The sequence below is a fragment of the Protopterus annectens genome, chromosome 17.part0 (assembly GCF_019279795.1).
Source record: "Protopterus annectens isolate FY-2018-M chromosome 17.part0, PAN1.0, whole genome shotgun sequence".
In the NCBI taxonomy this organism is placed as follows: domain Eukaryota; kingdom Metazoa; phylum Chordata; order Ceratodontiformes; family Protopteridae; genus Protopterus; species Protopterus annectens.
In genome coordinates this window covers 816,946,637-816,965,675 of record NC_056751.1, presented here as the reverse complement: position 1 = coordinate 816,965,675, position 19,039 = coordinate 816,946,637, and positions in this window count along the sequence as shown.

Genomic DNA, 19,039 nt, shown 5'->3' with positions numbered 1-19,039 from the left:
TCAAAATGTTTCCATTTTATTTTACTTCTTTTTTCACTTTGCACCTGAGAATGAGACTTTACATTGACTTTGTGAAATCTCTTTCTGTGCAAGATAAAAGAAATGCCGGGTGGACCTCTGAACAACCATCATAATGAGAGTATGTTGATTTTTCCTTTTTATGTGTAAAACTATATGCCACAGTTATTAGGACTGGTCAGCACTCAGTTCCTTCAGGCTGATAGCTCCTTTCCGCAGTCCCATTCCCTAGTAATTTATTGCCACAAAACGGTTCCAGACATTATGGAATTTTCAGGTTGCATTTTTTAAATGTTTTTTCCAGTATTTTTTGTTGACAAATTTCATTCAGAGGAACTGTTTTTATTTATTTATTTGTTTGTTTATTTTTGTCTGGTTACTGCTTCTTTGTACACATTTCAACTGTTGTGTATTTTCCCTACCTCTTCCATTCTTTTGAACCCACCCTCCCTTTGCCTATCCATGCTTGGGCCTGAGGCCTGTGTTTTTTTCTCTTTACCACATTTAAAGCATTATTTAATCACTATTCCTACAGCAGATCTACCATGCCTCACAAAGGACATACTGCTTGTGCTCACAGCTCTCAAGTGGACCTCATCATTAGCAGTCCTCATTCTGAGTCTTAAAAATTGCAAATTCCACACTGCTCTACAATGAATACATCTGTCACACATTCATTGTTAAGAATATTTTAAACATGTATCTGAGCTAAATAATCAGATTACTTCATCAACAGGACTTTTTCTAAGTATAAATTAACATAGTTTAGCTACGCTTTGCATTTCCTAGCTAAATTTGACAGTTAGTGCCCACATTTTAGCCATTTTTTCTTTCACATTGTGAGAGGCAGTGTTCCACATTTTGGATGCAGAATGTTGGGAACTATGTTTATGTTTATTGCTACGAGAGGATCACTACACTACCCAGGGCTATACTTTCTCAGGCTTTGTTCAGCCCATGTAAAAGTGATGCTGTGGAAAACTTTATAAAGTTTCTTTATAAAACAAACCCTTCTGTGGAAAAGGCCTGACCCAGTAGAGGTATCCATTTCCAGAAATTGACCCTCAACAACTGACAGCTCTCAGATCTGATATTTTCTAATCAGGTCACTTAAGGTTGTCCTTAAGAAGTAGGTTCCTGCTCAGAAGGAAGTTTAGCACCATTTAGAAAACAAATGGAAGCCCAGATCCAGTCTTTGTCTTTCAACAAATGAGACAAATCAGAGGCAATCATCCCTGAGACCACCATAGCTTGCACTGACACAAAAACTTACCTCACAGCAGTCCTCCTTATACCTGCCTTTGATCATAAAAAATAGAACAATCTTTTTGAGACTCAAATGCCTAGATGCTCGTGAGGGGTACTGGGAGAATTTGAATGATTCCCATTAAATGTGCTATCCCTTCAAGCGTCCTTCTTCTCTTGCCAATACAAATGTCCACCATGTCTGGTGTTGAAATCAGAACCTGTAGCACTGACCTTGGTCCTATGATCAGCATTCTTTCATCCTGTCAAGCATTTACCAATGTCATCAAAAATCTGTACAAGGAATTGATTTAACAGGTGTCTTATCCATTACTGATGAAGTTGTTGAAGACATACACACATGGTCTGTTTCCTTGCAGTAGCCTTTACAGTCTAACTGGTGTCAATGCCTCCAGCAGCATCCATCCCAGCATTGACAGTGACCCATGCTTGGATGAATACAATAATTTTAGCACTGACAGATCATCTACCCTTTTCTCAGGTCCTGTGGGCAACAACACCAATAGCTCAAATAACTGGTGCTGCTACAATTAATACAGAAATGTCTGCTAAATAGTTTCTGCTGGTGTTGAAGCTTGTGGAGACCCAGTTAATTACCACTACAATAGATAGACATACCAAGACTACAGGGACAATGGCACTAATTTCACACTAAAGGTCTACTGCAACTCACTTTTCCTCAGTAAGCCTCAAAATCACCCTTATCATCATAATTCTTTACAACCATCATCTAAAAGACCAAGGAAAACCTTTCAGAAAATCAAATGTGCAGACTTCCCTGTGTAGTCTCTGGTAATGGACTTGGATATCAAGAGTGGTACTGCTCCACACTGTCACTTTCAGCCACCCCTAAATTTGGCAAAGTGCTCCATTTTGCAAAAAGAAGGAAAGTGGCCCATAGACCCAATCCTATTACTGCAGAGGATGTTGCAGCACTCATCTAGGTATACCCACCAGCCTTCCTGGGTGATCCAGCCCTTGGTGGACACAAAAGATGTAATCAAGATGGCCTTGAATAACCAGGGCATGTTAGCACCATTGCAAAAAAGCATACAGGCTATTTCACCCACACACAGATTGGGTGTTGTGCCAGAGAATACTTAGCTGGACTTGATTAGCTAGACAAAATCTTAAGGAGGGCTGCAACTCCTCAGACTTTTGCTATCCACATACCAGAATGTCTAAGATGATACACATATTCTAAAGCATGTGCTTGTATCCTCCAATCTGTCACTGAAAACAGTGAGCAACCCCACATGCTATATTTCCAGGAGGTATTTATGAGTGAAATATTCACTGTAGTGGATGAACTATTATATATGCCTCAGGGGGAGAATCTTAACCCATGGGTAACAACCAATACATTTCTCATGAACAAAATGGTCTTGTGTCATATACAATGTGACTGAGGATTTGTCCAGAGCCACAGATGCAGGCAAGATGCCTGGATCAAACAAACAGATATTGTGGTGGACTCCGATTTGGCCTTTGTATGTTCCCCATTTTCAAGTCCTTTCCTGTTTATTGACAATGTCAGCAAGTGCATGAGGGAAAAGGAAGAACAGTGCAAAGTCCTGATGCCTACAGATATAAAGCTCCATCTTCACAGTGTTCTTTCTATAATCCACAGAGGAATCAATGCCAAATATGGTTTTCATGTGGTCATCAGCCAGGTGATCAAGGAATCACTGAATGGAGGCAGCAACAAGCAGACTATTTCCAAAATAGCCACCTACCCAGAGGAGGATGCTTCAGGTTTGATGTTTCAGCTTCACTTCAGGAGGTTAAAGTCAACCTGAGGGTAGACAGCAATGCTCCTGAAATGTTTTCCAATTACTTGTCTTGAGGCAGTGAAGGCTGACTGTATCTCCATCTGTTGCAGTGATCAGAAATCACCCAAGATAGGTGACTCTGGGAAATAATATCCAAAGGCTGCAAAATTAAATTCAGAAGTATATCTCCCAACAACATCTTTCTCAGATATCCCAACCTGTCAAAAATCTATGGCAAAGCAAGAGGTAAAAAAAAAACTCTTGCAAAAAAAGTGCCATACAAAAGATCCCCCCAGGCCATAGAGGTCTGGGTTACCACTGCATATTCTTTTTTCTGTCAAAGAAAAAAAGGATATCAAGCCTGTGATGACTCACATTGATCTTAACAGTACATGGTGAAAGAGAAATTGAGAATGATCAAAGTGAAAACTATAAATCTAACCCTGATACAGGGAGACTGGGAGCAACCTCTGGAACTCCAGGATGTCTGTTTATACATCAAAATTACCAAAAACTCTATGAGATCCTGGTCTTTGTCTAAAGAGATTTGAGCCTGCATAAACTAAAGCACTGCTGGTGATTCCCTGCTAGGTGAGAAAACCTCTATTTTTTTTGTCTGTGACTTTTTAGAGCTGCTTTCTGATACCTGCTCCATTTTGTTTTCTGTTTTAAGAAATCTGCTTGACCTGGTGTTTTTGTTCTATGTGAGAGGAGGGCACAAATTATCTAGATTGCTCATTTCACACATTTTTTTCCATTGGTTAAATTATCTCCTGAGTGAAAGTTAACTACTCAGTGAAATTCTAGGCCTCTGTCTGTCTGCAAGATTTGAAGCCTGCATGCTGGTGATTCCCTGTTGTGTCCCCACCCTCCTGTTTGTTGATTTGATTTTTAAACCTGGCGACTTTAAGCTGCCCACCCCTACTGTAAATTGAGCTTCATACGCTCCTCCCTTTCTACACTGCTGTTGATATCATGAATTATTTATTTGCCTTTCCTTTCTACACTGCTGTTGATATCCTGAATTATTTATTTGCCTTTCCTTGTGCTTATATTGAAAACGTGCATTTTGCCTCCCATTGTCTGTTCTACTTGATCTAGCTAGCTGTTGGATAAAGTAGTGTATTTTTACACTCTACCAAACAATTTTTACACAAAAGAGGTCAGTGAATTTTCCATCTAGTGCACTCTGCACTTGATTTGCACTGTTCTGATACCTAGATAGCACACACTAGACTCAGACCTGCTTAATAGCATACACTAGATTCAGACCTGCTTAATCTAGCCTGTTATTGATAAACATGAGTACTAAACCAGACATCTTACATAAAGAAGGGCTCCCCCCTGCACCCTTGTGGCAAAAGAGTGTGGATCCCGCCTTGTCTGAGCTGTGGATTAGTGGAGAAAGGTTCATTGTGTCCTTTCCTATTGGTAAATTAGCTTGAAAGTGTCTTAATTTCACCTGCATTTAAGCCTCACATTTGGAAATTGCAGAACACCATACAACAGTTTTTAGGGGTGCCCCATATAGACGCAAACACCTTGAAACTCCAATTTTCCCTAGACATCTGTCAGTGGAACCCTCCCAAGCTTCCCTACTGCACTACAGGTGCAGTGAGCAGTGTTCCCACAGTTGCCATCCATAGCCTTCAATTTTGTTAGTTTTAGCACAAAAATTGGTCAAACTAGCCCAGTCCCTTCCCTAATAGTACATACAGCAAAAACCTGCTATAATGGCTGGGCAGTTTTCCATCATTTCACCAGTCAGCCTGACTGACATGGGCATCCTGAGGCAATGTAGTAATTGCTTCATGTATACTGGCAACTGCTTACTCCTCAAACAAGCAACTACCTTATGTGAGAAATGTAATTACACTACAAAACTGGGATCAGTTCTCTCACATAACAACAAACCAGACATCAAACAGATTGTCAGCACACACACTTCACCTAACACAAAATGAGGTCATGACACAAACTCACATATGTGAAGGTACTCATTAGAAGCCTACTAAAAGACCAGAGACCACCCAAATGTAAACGGCTTGCACACACTGCTATTCACATAGGAGCCACTGCACATAAGAACACATGCACTAGTGTCTCTGCCAGTAAGCCCTTAAGACAAAACACCTCAAAACTTAATGTCTTGGTCATAGACAATTCTATAGTGAGACACACAGATGCCCTCCTCACCGGGCTGCACAAGAAGAAGGTCACAGTCACCTGCTTGTCAGGTGCCAGGATCCATCAGATCAAACATGCACTGAAGTCACTCAACAACAAGTATGGTTACAACTTTGTTATAGTCCATGTTAGGGTGAATGATTTGAGACATACCTCTCTGGACTATATGAAGAGAGGCATGACTGAACTCTCAGATTATGTGTCCCAGGAAAATATGACCCTAGTATTAAGCAGCATTCTACCTTCACCCAGGATGATGCCACAATATAGACAAAAAATGATTGACTTCAATAGTTAGTTTAGCTTGTGGTGTCAGTCCAGGGGGATCCGGTATTTGTCAGCCTGGGAAGAGATGTTCAATAGGCCACACTGATTGGCCAGAGATGATCTGCACCTGTTTCCTCTAAGCTTACAGATACTGGCAAAGGCACCTGTCCTTTTTTAGGCAATGTCAAAACAACAAAATTTTCAATGTAAAAAAAAATCCACTTGAGACAAAGACAAGATTCTGCTGCTTAATTCTGGAAGTCTAAACATGAAGCTGCACTCTATGGAGCACTCCTCACCTTGGAAGATACTGACTTCTGTGCAGTCACTGAGACATGGTTCAAGGTACAAAAAGCACCCTGTCCATGTAAGGCTACAATGCCTTTCACATGTTCAGACCTCAAAACAAGCATAAAAGAATCAAAGGGGGAGGTGTATCCATGTTCATTAAAGCCAAGTACACCTCAAGAGTGGTCAAACAGTATGACTCTCTCAAACTACTTCATGTCCAATTAACTATAGGCAAAATACCCTACCACTTCTTTTCTAGCTATAGGTTCCCCACCATGAGCCAATAAAAGCACACTGTCTACCTGGACATGCTGGAGTTACTCACCATATAGCCCAACACCTTATTCATGGGAGATTTCAACTATCCTTCCATCGACTAGGCGACATACACAAGTACAAACATGCCTGCCCAGAGGTTCCTGGATTTTGTCAGTACAAATTCTCTGGAACAGATAGTCTGCATCCCCACAAGGGGCTCAAATGTCCTAAATATAGTACTCACCAACATGTGGTCACTGCACTCCTCCTTGTTGCCCTCCCTGGTAAGGTTGGACCATAAATTAGTGTAATTTGAAGTAACTATTGAACCTGTCACCACCACCGGAGTAAGAAAACTAAAAAACTTTTCCAAAGCAAACTACAGCCTACGATGGTATAGAAAGTTTTATACCCTCCACAATCACAGACAACAATGACTCCTATGCAGAGGTATGCACAAATCACCTGTATAAACACATATGCAACCGTATAGACTCAGCTGTATCTGACTGGATTAAAACCAGGTCCTCCCAATAAAACAAGCCACCCTGGTGCATCTCAAGTATAGACAGATTATACAACCAAAAGAAGAAACTGATATCTAAGAACAAGGGTGAACTGACTCAGTGGGGGAAGAATTCCCTCCACAGCTTGAAAAAGCAAATTAGAAATCTTGTAAAGTCCTCTAAAGCTAATTAAGAAGGTAAAATAGCATCCCTAGCAAAGGATAATCATAAGGCATTCCTTAAACTACGCCTGAAATCTAAAAGGGAATGCCCAGCTTTGTGCCAAACTTGTTTGTAGATGGTACCACTCATATATATATATATATATATTAGAGGAAATTGCCAACCTGCTAGCTGACAGATTTAGTGTAAACTTCACCCCCTGTCACCACCAGCCATACCTCAAAGGAAACCTGACACCAGTCCTCTGCCTAGAATCTCTAGAGATCAGGTCATATATGTGCTCTCTGAGGCCAAAAACACTGCCTCAATGGGAACAGATAACATCCTAGGTTGCTTATTAAGCAATCTAAAATAGGACCTAGCAGATCCACTTGATGTTCTCTTTAACCATAGCCTGAGAATTGGCTTTTTTCCAGCAGAGTAGAGAACAGCAACAGTGATCACCTTCCACAAAGGGGGGGTGGGGGGCATCAGCTGACCCTGGGAACTATAAAACCATAAGTCTAACCAGCCTCATCTGCAAGGCCATAGAAAGAATCATCACAGACCTTATCAACAAGGACATAGGTGACTTTTGCACTCTAGACCCACAACCAGCTTGGCTTTCTTAAGGGTAGATTATGCTTATTAAACCTAGTAGACTTCTTCGAGAAAGTCACCAAAGCTCTGGCTGAAGGTAAGCCAGTGCATACTGCCTATCTTGACCTAGCCAAGGCTTTTGACACAACCCCCCTCTCAAGTATCATTGAGAAACTCTCTCAGCTGAGGATTAACCGTTACATCAGTAGATGGGTAGTCGATTGGCTCACTGACAGAACACATACTGTCAAAGTTGGGGACTCCACCTCTACCAGCAGATCCACCACCAGTGGCATACAACAAGGATCTGTGCTGGGCCCTTTACTGCTTGGAATCTATTTCTCAGAAGCCCAAGCTAAAGTAGAAGTCCTTTGGCTTACCAAGTTCATAGATGATTGCAAATTGGGTGCAATCGTTGAGTCCCCCAGTGATGTTAACACATTACAGGAGGGGCTAACACAGACAAATGACTGGTGCCAAAGCCATGGTATAAAACTAAATGCAAAAAAGTGCATTATTATGTCCTTCGGCAAAGAGGAATTCCCTTCTAATTACAATATTGGCAGCATGCTCCCAAAGTTCAAAACCAGTGGTGTGAGATCTGGGAACACAGGTTGATGGCAATCTGAACTTCGACTACCAAGTTTCCACAGTGTAAGGAAAGCAGGACATCACATCCAGGTCTAAGGATGTTATAACTCCACTGTACTCAACCCTCATCAGACCATTAATAGAGTACAAAGCTCCCTTCTGCATGTACCTCACCAGGCACCTGCAGAAGCTGGAGAGACCACAGAGGTTCCTCACCAAAAAAATACAGGTCCTCCAAACCATGAGTTGCGTGGATAGTCTGAAAGCTCTGTCATTGTACTCTGTACTGTAAAGACTGCTGAGAGGTGACTTGCACCTGAGCTACAGGGCAGTATCTGACCCTGCTCTGATGAGTATGCTGCACATCCGCAAGTCAAATGGCACAAGAGTCACTCACTCTAGGGATCATAACTTAGCCTGTGACAGCAACAGAACATGCTGGACAGACAGATATATCTCCTGGAGATTGCCGCTACTCTGGAACAAACTTCCAGTTCACATGAAGCAGAGCACTTCACTGATCCTATTCAAACACAACCAGGGCAAATGGATGGGAGACCACAAATTCACCCTGGAGGTGACACCTATGTCCCTCATGGACAGGAGTAGTTAGTGTTTGTCATAGATGTGCTCTGCAAATTACATCCATCTAACCAAAGACAATTGAAGCAACTCAAGATTAATATGGCTAGACTCATAAGGGCTCTAGGGTCATTAGCCTAGTAACCTCCTATGAACCTATGAGCCTATGAACTTCACGATCAGAACTAGTCATTTCCAGTCCAAATGCAAACCCTTTCATCTTATGCCAGCTCCCAGGTCATTTACCAACATCATGGCAGTTGTGGCAGCTCACTAATGTCTGCTTGGGACTAAATGTATCCCTTGTATCAATGATTTTCTCCTTACTACCCATTCTTGGGGCAAACTCTTCATATGCGCATGGTCTGTGATCAAAGTATTTTATTCCCAGGACATCACAGTTAATTGTTCCAAGTCTCATATGCAGAATACAAACAGAGTAGTTTTCAAAGGGTACAAATTGGACAGTAATGTCTGCAAAGTCATTCTACTGGAAAAAATGTAATTCTACAATCTGTTTTGATAGATATCATGAAGTTCCAATCTGACACAGCAGAACAATGCCTCAATGTGCTTGGATAAACAGCAGCTACAATTTACATGACCCCCATGCCTAGTTACACACAAGGCCTCTACAGTGGTCAGTGTGATTCAAAAGGAATTAACATGAGCAATAATACATTGCTATTTTGGGCTTATGTAAGAAACACCTCAGGTGGTAGCTACATATTCCCAACCTCACAAGGGGATATCCTTTCCAGTTGCCATGGCCATGTTCATCATTAACATAAATGCAGTTATCGTAGGCTAGGGTGGGATGCATTTCTATATGATTTTCCCATGACCAGAATCACCCTGGTATGATAGTTGGGAATGCCTCCCTACATGTTAATGTTGATGTACTATTCCATCTCAGATACAAAAATGATGTAACACCTGTCCACCTACTGTCTTTCTTCCCAGGTTTTGGCTAAATGGGTCAACGTCCATGTGTTATGCACACTATTTCTTAGCCAGCTAGCTATAATAGGATGCCTTGCAGTTCTTTCTCCTTCTTCTATCAGGATTACCTTTTTTTTTCATATCAGTGAAGATCTGAAAGAGGAGAAACATGATGGGATTGGGTGGGGGAGCTAGCAGCCTGAAAGTTCTAACTGCTGGGTGGTCCTAATACCTGTGACATATAGTATACGTGGGAGGAGCTAGCAGCCTGAAAGTTCTAACTGCTGGGTGGTCCTAATACCGTTCTAACTGCTGGGTGGTCCTAATACCTGTGACATATAGTATACGTGGGAGGAGCTAGCAGCCTGAAAGTTCTAACTGCTGGGTGGTCCTAATACCTGTGACATATAGTATACTCTTACATGTTTTCAGGCAAATCTACCAATATGTTTATTATATAACTTTCATTTTTTTGACAAAATATTAAAAAAAGTACTTCCAACAATAAGAGTCAGCCACCAGCTGTTGAGATTCTGGTATGAAAATGTTACTTCAAGTGAAAGCAATTTATTTTATCCAAGACCACTATTACAGCAAAGTTGCAGTATCCTCTGTGTTGCAATAGCCTCAAGAGTTTGTTGTGCACACTAGAGTGATATGGTTGAAGGTGGGATTGTAAAATCCCCTACAGAAGACATTTGTGTCGAAGTTTTTTTTTTTTTTTCTAATAAGACTTTCATCCTGTAACACATTTGTGAGTTACTGGGTATGATACACTTGTGTTATAAGACTAGATTCGTCATCTTATTACAGCACTAGATATCCTCTTTTACAAGAAATGACTAAACTTATGAGTCACTGCTAGAAAAAAAATAAATTTGCTGAAATTAGAAAATTTACTCTTTCAAGCTGTCTATACATCCTCTTTTAAATTTCCTGCTTTATTACATGTTCAGCTGTGAACATACATGTACTATTATGGAAATTCAGTTTGTAGATTAAGTATTTGTAATGGTAATCTTTCCTCAGAAGTACAAAATATATCTAGTTCTTAAGAAGACCACAGGAAATAGCTGCTGTTATTTTCAGAATTATGCCCAGTATCTTTACAAATAGTTTCTATAAAGAAAATGGGTAAATATTCTAATACAAAATATTTCAATTACTCAGATATTAACTACTTTCATTATAAATTGGGGTACAACAGCATAACAGGAGCAAATAAACATTGGAATACCAGGCATTTCTGCAAAGAATCTGATAAATTTCACACCTGTAGTTTTTGATAACATGGATACATATATCTATCTATCTATCTATCTATATATATATATATTAGGTTCATAGGTAGGTATTAGGCTATCGGCCCTAGGGCCTATACAAGCCTAGCCAAAAAGGTACCCTGGCTTTCGCCACCCAAGAAAATTATTTTCCTGTGCCCCTGTCGAGCAGAGCCACAGAGGTGATCCCCGGGGTGAATTTCCTATTTCCCATCCAATCATTAAGATTTTTCTTGAAAAGTGCTAATGAGAAGATTTGTTTGATACAGATAGGTAGTTTGTTCCACAGTATAGGAAGTCTCTGGGACAGGAATCTATCCCTCCAGCATGCTCTGTTTATTGTGGTGACAAGATTTAGGTCCCTAGAGCGTGTAGCTCGGAGGGATTGGGATTTCTTTAAGTGGAGCATGTCCAACAGCTCTGAGTTTGACAGAGCTTTGTATGTTAGGCAGAGATCGCCTCTGAGTTGGCGATATGCGGCGGAGTAAAGCTGGAGTTGTTTGAGACGGTCTGCGTAGCGCATCTGTTTGAGGCCAGTAATCCTCTTTGTGAGGTATTTCTGCAGCCTTTCCAATTGTTGTAGATGTCTTGTGAGGTACATACCAAAAGGGGCAATGTACTCTATAATGGGTCTAATGAGTGACGAGTAGAGGGGAACAATGACCTCTTTTTTCTTGGATGAGAAACCTTTTGTGATGAGGTGTGCCACATAGAAGGATTTCCTGATTACTGTGGCGATGTGATTATCAAAGAGAGACTACTGTCCACCTGTGTTCCAAGGTCTCATCACACTTTCAGTGTTAAGTAGACTACCACCTATGTGGTAGCTCATGGGTACAGAGTTTTTACCAAAGGGGATGACAATGCACTTTTTGGCATTGAGCTTGATGCCATGGCTTTGACACCAGGCATCTGTCTCAGTGAGGCCCTTTTGTAGGATGGCCACATCGTTAGGAGTTTCAGTTATGGCTCCTAGTTTGCAGTCATCTGGAAACTTTGTTAGCCAAAGACCTTCTGTGTTAGCCTGTATTTCAGAAAAGTAGATACCAAACAAGAGAAGACCCAGGACTAAACCCTGTGGTACTCCACTTGTCACTGGTCTGAAATCAGATTTGCAGTCTGCTACTTTCACAGTGTGGGTTCTGTCAGTGAGCCAGTTGGCAACCCATCTTGTGACATAGGGCTTTATACCTAGGTTAGTGGGTTTATCTATAATTCTAGAGTGGTGGGATGGTATCAAAAGCCTTGGCAAGATCTAGATAGGCTGTGTGAACCACCTTACCCTCGTCTACAGCTTTGGTGACTGCTTCAAAGAAGTCTATCAGGTTTAGGACACATGATCTGCTTTTTACAAACCCAAACTGGGTGGGGTCCAGAGTTTGGAGATTACCATTGTCTTTATTTATAAGTTCCATGATGATACGTTCCATGGCCTTTCAGACCAGGCTCGTTAGACTACTGAGGCAGTAGTTCCTGGAGTCCGTGGTGGCTCCCCCTTTGTGGAGTGGGATAACCGTCACTGTGCACCATTCAGTGGGCACAAAGCCTGAAGTGAGGCTATGAATGAACATGGTGCTCAGCTGGGGTGCCAGTTCATTCTGTAGTTCATGTAGAACACAGCCTGGGATGTTGTCAGATCCCATGCATGCTGTGTTCTTCACTTCGGAGAGTGTGTTTTTTCCCTGTGCAGCCGTGATTACAGGAACTTTGCATTCTTCCGGTATAGAGAAAGGCTCTTTAGGGGGTGGGGGGTAAAGTTATCACTGAATTTATCTGCCAGGATGTTGGCAATACCAGTTGGTTCTGTAGATTTAGTGCCATTGTGCTGTAACTCAGAGCAGATCTGAGTGTTGCCATTGAGATTCTTGACATAGCTATAGTATGCTTTGTGGTTGTCTTTAGAATCAGTGGTGATTTTGTTTTCATAACTAGCTTTGGAGTATTTTATGAGGGATCTCAGCTTCTTACTGAGACTGACCAGGGAGTTCTTCCAGTCATGGGATTTTTCTCTTTTTTGCAACAGTTTCTTTCTTCTGTTGTAGAGTTTGTTTATCACAGGGGACCACCAGATTGGCTTCCTTTTTTTGGAGGATAGCATCTTGGTTCTGTTAGGGATAGCATGATCCATGCACTTGTGTAAGTGCTTATAAAGTACATTTGTGTAGGATTCAGTAGTCTTACCTCTATTGTCCGTCTGCATGGGTGTCGTAAAGTTTGCCACTTCTGTCTTAAGAAGCATGAAGTTGGCTTTGGAGAAATTTCTTCGGTGGTTTCCCTAATGGGGGTGGGGGTGGGATGTGGATGTCTAGGCTGATTAGCTTGTGGTCGGATCTGACCAACAAGGAATTGACCTCTGGTGTGGAACACTGGTCGCCCATGTTGGTAATGGCCAGGTCTAGGATATTACTGTCCCTGGTGGGGGTGTGGATAAGTTGATCAAAGGCATTGGAATTTATGAATTCCAGAAAATGTTGAGCAAAAGAGTTGGTACATGAGTAGTTTTCCCAGTTAATGGTGGGGTAGTTGAAATCACTCATTATTAGGGTGTTGGGTTGTATCCTAATATTTGTCAGTGTATCAAGAAATGAGGAGTGGGAATCCTGTGGCATCGTGGGGGATCTGTAGCAAGTTACAATTTGGATTGCGGTCTTGCCCAGAGTTAGTTGCACTTGGATAATCTCAGATGCATTATGCTGAGCAACTAGCCTGGAGGTGTGGATATCCTTAATGAATATGGACACACCTCTCCTTTAGTGTTTCGGTCCAGGTTAGGTTGCCGAAAGGTGTCGTATGAATTATAGCCTGGTAATGCAGGGGTGCTCTCTGGAGCCTTGAACCAGGTCTCTGTCACTGAATAGATGTCGATGTTCTCCATTTTAAGGAGTGCCTTGAGTGAATGCATTTTGAGGTTTAGACTTCTAGCATTGAGTAGCATTACCCCCAGATTTTGCTTGCTTGTACCTGTTACGGTGGTGAATTTGTCATTCGAACCTTGCCTTAAAAAGGCACTATAGGGGTGGCAAGAGCCTTAGCCAGTATCCGGAATCCCAAGAGAGACAGGTGCAGGCCATCTCTGGCAAAGCACCGTGGTCTGTCGATCATGTCATCCCAGGCAGACAGATACTGGATCCCCTTAGAACGACACCAGAAGCTTAGCCAATTGTTGAAGTCAATCATTCTATCCTTGTACTTTGGTATCATTCGGGGTGATGGCAGGATGCTACTTAGGGCTAGGGTCATACCTGCCTGGGCTACAAGATTGGAGATCTCCTCCAGGTCTCTTTTCATGTGTTCCAAAAGAATATTTTATGCGTTTATTACATACCTGTCACCTTAGCCAGGTCTTAGTTGAAAGTTCAGCACTCAAGATTTCAAAAATATTAAATTTTAACTGTACCCTCTGCCACAATCATCCATCATCCATACCAAACATGAATATTTTTATATCTTATATCCACAAGGGAGGGTCATTAAAATAAATGTTAAAACTTTGGCCCACAATTATTTAAATCAATCTATATAATCAAAATGCATTTAATTTTGTCAGTATTGTATCATAATTTAGAAAGTTTCAGTATGCACCTCGCCTGTCCAGCATAATTACCTGTTCATCAACATCATCTGATGACTGTATTATTATCTGATTTTTATGTCACTAGAGCCACATTTCATTTTAATCCTGAGCTGTAACTGCTCTCCTTCCAGCACAGATAGTGGAGTAAGACACGTTATTAATGTGTTGATTACTACACTTTCTTTACAAAGTTATTCCAGTTTTGTTACCTAGTATATATTCAGCCATTCTAATAACACTCCATTAACACAAGCATCTATCCGACATTTACAAATGCTTCTTTTTACTGCTTGTTTAAAATACTACTGAAAAGAAGAGACAGGAGCAGCAATTTCCCTTCACAGTAGATGAAGGTACAGTGTTACAGCAGTTATGAAGTATTCTCTTTAAAGATGGATCTGCCTTCATTTGTCAAAGGCAAATTAAATAAAATTTTACTAGGCCATATGAGTAGAAGATCTTCCTATCAAAGAGGCTGGGAAGGTTTTGCTTTGTATGAGTACCATGGGTTGCTAGAACTCCTTTACCTATAAACCTGTTCACAGTGTTGTGCTAATTACTTATAAAAGTAATAATTCACTATTACTAGTTACATATATAGTTTTATATATATATATATATATATATATATATATATAATTGCTTATTACTCTTCTAAAAAAAGTAATATATTATTATTACTTTTCTAAAAACGTAATATATTACTATTACTAGTTGCTAACTAAAGTAGCACATTATTTTTACACAAGTATAGTTTATCAATTATAATATTGAGATTTACTCACACAAGTAAGCACATGCACATAACTGTGTTATTACAGTTGTATACACAATGTTACATTCATGATGAATAGCATTTAGCAGTTGAAAAGCTCCAGCAGATGAGTCTGTATAGCTGGGCAGCACAGTGGTGCAGTGGTTAGCATTATTACCTCACAGTAAGAGGTTCTCCTGTCCGATTCTCAGCTGGGGTGCCTTCTGTGCGGAGTCTGCATGTCCTCCCTGTGTTGGCAAAGGTTTCCTCCAGGTGCTCCTGTTTCTTCCTACATTACCAAAACATTCTGCAGGTGGACTGGACATTCTAAATTGGCCCTAGGTGTCAGTGTGTGCCTTCTGAGGAAGGTTGGGTGCCGGGCTGACAACTTGATGCTGTAAAACCCTACTACCACTTGTTCTGTGGACTGATGATCTGCTGTGGTGATCCCTAATGGGAGCAGCCAAGAGAAGAATATGATGACTAGTCTTTATAGTTAGGGAGTCACAAATAATAATTAAATCAAACCATACAGAGCCAGCAGTACAAGACCTATAAAACTATCACATTTTGTATATTTTCAGCAACTAAAAATCAAAAACTGAATATTAAATAGAACATAACAAAAAATGAAGAGTCCTACTTGGTGCAGTGGATTGGGGCATTGGATGTTAAACCAATGAGTGGTGAGTTTGAATCCGATTGATGGCAGTATGGAGAACCAATGCCGTTTATTATACAGTAAGGATATAATCTCTAGCAGGCTAGAATTGTACCAGTGTTAGGGGAAGCTTTAGTGGGTAAGAGTCCCACAGTACCAGGGCAGGGCCGGAGTCTGGTCATCATTAGCTTTCACCCCCTTGCAGTGCTAAACATGAAGTAAATTATGCTCCAGACTAATTCTAATGACCTATTATGACTTATACCTATCAACCTGGAGACATAAAAAATCTGGACAAAGGCTCATGAAAAGTAGGTACAACTGGCCAAATATCTGGACACTATTCAACATAAAATCTGCATGTGTAATAATGTAACTCTGCCCACTCCAATGAAATTATAACTGTGAAAATGTTCCCCAATTTAACATTAATTCTGAAAATATACATTCACACAGGAACATCAGTTAAAGTCTCTTTACAGCATTACCAAAAAATCTTAAGGGAACTAGTAGGCAATAGAAATGTAAAACACTTTACATTCTACTTTCTGCCTTACCACACCTCAAGCATATACACGCTGATGCCACATTAACAGCACCCTTACAGAAATGTATTAAATAACACACATCAGTAACTGTAACATATATAAAATAACTGTATACTCTATTAATCTTAATAGGAAATTAAAGTCTGTCATAACAATCATTGGTATAACAAGCCACTGTTGTTGTCAATATGTGAGTATCAGGTCAATCTGATCAATGGATAATATAAATCTGATTCGGAAACCCTCTGCTCTTGTAGTAATGTAAACACCAATGTGCATTAGTAGGTTTTTTAAACAAATCTGGTAGCTGCTGATGCTGGGCACTGACTCATACCTCTACTGTCACCAAAAGGCAGGACACTGGTGAATTGACAATCATCCAAACTGTCTGCGAGTATATATAATATGGTGTGTGTGTGTGTGTGTGTGTGTGTGTGTGTGTCCTCTTATAGACTGGCACTGTACCCATGATTTTTTGTCTACCTTACACCCACTCTTTCTATGAGAGGCTCCTGCTCCCTTGCAAAACTGAACTGGTTAACTTAAATATCAGAGAATTACTGTCAAGCCGCAGTGGTACAGTGGTAGCATTGTTGCCTCACAGCAAGAGGCTCTCCCATTCAATTCTCGGCTGGAGCACCTTGTGTGTGGAGTCTGCATGCCCTCCCTGTGGTTGAGTGGCATTCAAAAGACATGCCTGACTGGGCGTGCCTTCGCTGAAGGTTGGGCGTCGGGCTGGCACCTCGGCACCATAAAATTCTACTGCCAATCATTAGTGGACCGGAGTTCTGCTGTGGCGACCCCTAACCTAGTAAAGCCGAAAGAAAAACATTAGTTGACTGCAGTGTATTAGTCTTTCTCAAAAATATTTTAATTCTTGATATCCTTCAGAAAATGCACACTAACGCAAAACGTGTCATCCTAAAACCATTCAAGTTTATAAATGCCCTATTGAAAATTTGTTACTGATTTCAGACCATTGTCCCCCTCCACACATTATGTTTGGCTAATGGCTATGCTTCAAATTTTTTGTGCTGAGATTGAGTGGTATATAACTTCTGTGGGCTACTTGTTCTTAAACTGCATTTCTTTACATTGGGGAAACATTTGAAACTCACTAACATGACATCCACTTTACAAACAGCAGGGTAATATGCAATCGTACCTACCAATTATTCCTAATTTTGCCTTCATTTCTTTTGCCCTGCCTCTGGAAAATGCTTCATTTTCTGTTAAATTGTTGAGGATTTCAACAACTCAGTATATCTTATTGTTCAAAATGCATACTGACACATAACCTGTAAGTGAATTAGAATAATAGATGCCTAAATCTGAATCCTTATACCCCTCCTCCAGCATTATCTACATGTGGGTCATGAAATCAATGACATCGGCAATTGTTCCTGTAGTCAGTAATGAATAGCAAATGTTCCTCCTTATAGAAGAAGACTCCGCCATCACAGCGTGTTTTTTTTAATTGAAGCCTCTTAAAAGTGAGATGGTTCCAGCCCCCTTGTCTGCATATGGAAATTGGGATTTAATGGGGCCAATCGGGAACTTGTGGCACCCTATTATTTTGAGCACAAAACCGAGAAATGTCGAGGAATTTTGTACAGGTGAGCAGTATGTTATGAATGCTACCTGCTGTGAGTTGTGCCAACATTATGTTGTAAATTTTTATCCAAATTGCATCTTCAAAGTCTCTATTACCTCCTAACATCTGATTACTATCCATACTATCCAGGGCCCCCAGACGTTTTCTATCGCTCGTTAGGGGGGTGATATTGCCCATGTTAAGAACCACTTGTTTAAGCAAAAGAAACTCACATTTAAGTTACTAGTTACTAAATAAAAGTAATATATTACTATTACTTTATTACTATTTTGAAAAAGTAATATTACTAGTTACTAGAAGTTTTAATATATTACTCCCATCACTGCCTGTTCATGATACCTTAGATGCTGTAGAAAAATATCATTCGGACTGGCTATCCTTTTATGTGGCCAGTATCTTGATTAGAATGCCTGAAAACACTGCCTTTCACACCATCCATGAAATTTACCATATTAGGTGTTAGAGTAGAGGTGAGTGAGGTACATTGTTTTCTGTTCTCTGTTCTCTTAAAATGCAGTCTGCCTTCGTTGTGTGAATATAGTGCAGTCCTAACATTTCAGTTAACAATAAGGGTTGTTGAGACTTGCATAACTTTAGACAACTCTGCCTATCTATATTAAATTGCTTTTGAGAGTTCAGTCACTGTTAGGTCATACCTCCTATACCATTATGTGTTTTTTTTAAATCATAGTGTTTATAAGCAAATGAATTAAAAGGGTTACCAGCAATGTCAAAGTTGTTTACATGCATACATACATACAAATATTTCAGGCATGAGCAATAATGCCCTTCTAGCCTGCCAATATACCTAAACAGTTATTCTCATGATAAGTGTCAAAGTTATAAAAATATCTAAACCAGTGCTTGCTTTAATGTAATTTGGTAGTCTGTTCCAAACATCAGCCGCTCTCTCAGAGAACCAATTAGTGCACTTCTCATTCCTATAGAATCTTCTACATAGACTGATGATTCTCTACTACCTTTTGAAAACCCCAAACATTCCCAGAGATAGCTGTATCTAAATGCTTTATTTGTATTAATTAAAGAATATGAAAGACAATATTAATAAGGGAAATGAAAAGGCTTATAGGAGACTTGCATTTGAAAATGTTGAAATAAGTAACATCTCTGCTATCATAATAATAATAGTTATGCTTACAGCATT